Genomic DNA, 3,058 nt, shown 5'->3' on the forward strand with positions numbered 1-3,058 from the left:
CATAACACACCATGGCAGACTATTTTAGCCAGTTAAAATTGCTTTCACTTGCAACAAATGAATTTCAAATACACTGTGAAAGTAGTGGTTGGAGAATCAGTTTTTGATCTTAGCAGCACTGCAAACATTGCGCAAGTCAAAGGTCATCAAATAACACCTTTGTGAAAAGTTGACAAGAGACACTTGGTGACTCAGTGCCTGATAAAACATCTATACTACGGTAAATTGTTTTAATGATCATTTTCTTCCTGTTGGACCCGTTTAAATGCTTGAACCCTGAACTGACAATTACGGAAATGCACTGTCATACATTTTCATATAGTCTATATACAAATGTCACTAAATGAAATAATACTTGGATAAATTTAACGACGAAGCCCAGCTTGAAAAAGAGCAGGAACGTCAAATGGGATTGTATGGACGCAAACTTTACAAAGACCGGAAAATTAAAAAGGTGGAAGGGTTGCCTGATACTGTATGTGGATAAAGCTTTGAAATGCATCCAAATTGAATACGACAGTCGGAACAGACAATGTCATGGAAATCTTAACAATTGAAAAGGAAACAAAAGGAAAGATCATAAACTGCATCTATAGAACACCAGGATCATATCTTCAAATAATGTAAAAATTGCAACAGTTTAGTAATTTAACTTATTTAACTAAATCTAGTATTTGTGGAAATTTTAACATCGACATTTGAGCACAAATGCTCAACAAAATACAATAACTCAACAATGAAACCTTCAGATTAGAAATTTTATAAGACCGAACCGAAACAATCAGTTGGTCAAACCCACTCAGACAGTTTTAGAGAAAATGTTGTTAAAGGATAGTCTGAAAAGGGGGATAATTTCCCGATGTCCCAAGTTTCAAACAGCTCAAATGATAGGCTTAGGGCCTGGAATGCGGATTTGCCATCAGCTTTGTCGGAGCGGGACTGGCAGAGAGCATGCATGTTGGCCCACGCCAGGTCCATCAACACACGTTTACAACTGAGTTTTAATGGTTGATGTGGGTGTATGTGACACCGGTGGACCTGATTAAATATAATGGCAATCTTCCTGATGTTTGTCCAGTGCAGAACATAAGGGAACACTGATACATTGTATGTGGTATTGTCAGAAAATAATGTTATTTTGGAAAGAGGTTAAACGTGTTATGGAAAAGATGATCTTTATCAATGGACCCCAGGCTGTTTTTGTCTGGGCTCTACCCTGAGAGAGACAATTTTTCACAAAATGAACGGACACTTTTGGACCTATTTTTGCTCAATGCCAAAAGATGCTTAACCCTCTACTGGAAGAAGTGTTATAGACCAACTGTGGAACAATGGCTATGTCAATTGTCAGCAACTCATCCACTGGAAAGAATTACATATTTGTTAAAAACAAAAAAGGATACATTTGAACTGATCTGGAGACCTTTTATTTCATTTGTACAAGAACAATAACAATAATATGTAACTAGATTGTATTATGGTTATTGAAATTGTGTCAAAGTTGACAGGGCACTGTTTGTTGTTGTTGTAGACCGTTTGTAAACTTTGGATGATATCCTGATTTTCTATCATACTTTTCAGAAAGAAATAGAAAATAAAAATAATTATGGCAAAAAAAATGTCAACAATGTGTGACAATTCTCTCACTGTAATTAGAAAACGAACGGGAATAACAACCGATACAGCCACACTCATCGATAATACAGTACAGCTGGGTGGGAGCCAAAACATTCCAATATTGCGGGAAAATCGTTTTATTGCAATAATTTTTTTTCCAAAAGTGAGAATCTTTTATGTTATGTTAGTTTGTCACACAAAAAAATGAAATATTTTGTGAAGGAGTGTTCCAATCGGGGTATTATGCTGCCGATTATTCCCATACTGAGGATCTATCTTTCAGTTAACACAAAACACCTGCAAGATTTTACTGAGGCTTGAAAATGTCGCAGTCTGGCATAGTTGGGATCAGAATCCTGGGGAAGATTGCTGCCTTGAGGGTTGTGCCGAAAACTATCAATTGACGCCCTCCATAAAGAGAAAAAGGTCTCAAAAGGAAATTGCAAAAGAAGCTTAATGCTCACAGAGTGCTGTATTAAAGCTGCCATGTTTGTCAACATCAAATAAATGAAACTGTAGGTTCTCAAGAGCACGTTGTTTAATATATAAAGCAAGCAACTTTTCACACACAACGTCTGCTGTCTTGCTATTTCTGTTCTCGTCAAACCCGCCTTAACTTCCATCAAGACTCACGAGAGTCAAGAGTGTATACTTCAGGGACCATAGTAATTTCCATACATTACATCCCCCTTTCAATGATACGGATAAGGATATTATTTCAGTCATTACCTGAAGGTAATGTAGGTGCACTCAGTAGATGACGTCTGTTTTCGTCTATACTGTCCTTCTTGAGTAGACTCCACCAGGTAGGACCTCGGAGTAGAACTGGCTCCTATCACCATACCTGGCGTTGTCCATTGTTTTTCATTATCCAATTTCATGAGAACCTTGTCCCCTGGACTCAGCTGCGGAAGATTTCTCGCACCATACCTGCGATTATAGTGATACGCTTGCCTTTGTTTAGCGGCTGTATCCATTTGTTGAAGCAGAACTTTGCCCGGCCATTTTGGATCTAAGTTCTTGAGCAAGGTTGGAAGAGTTGTCCTGATCTTTCGACCCATCAACAGCTCGGCAGGACTCACTCCCGTGGATGATGATGGTGTCGCTCTGTATGTCATCAAAGCAAGAAGAGGATCTTCCTGTTTAAGAATAGCTTTTGCTACCTGCACAGCCCTCTCAGCGTGTCCATTACTCTGAGCATAATGTGGGCTAGATGTCAAATGGACAAAGTCATATTCTTTACTGAACTGACTCAACTCCTCTGAAGCTAATTGAGGTCCATTATCACTCACCAACATTTCTGGGATGCCATAACGTGCAAATATGGCTTTTAGCTTAGCAATGACTTGCTTACTTAATTGTGATCGTTGGCATATGAAGAATCTCAGCGTGCCTTGAATAGTAATCAGACACTACCAGATAGGCCCGTTTCTTATGCTCA

This window comes from Filicampus tigris, chromosome 9, assembly GCF_054856515.1.
Source record: "Filicampus tigris isolate MCC_2025a chromosome 9, RoL_Ftig_1.0, whole genome shotgun sequence".
Taxonomy (NCBI): domain Eukaryota; kingdom Metazoa; phylum Chordata; class Actinopteri; order Syngnathiformes; family Syngnathidae; genus Filicampus; species Filicampus tigris.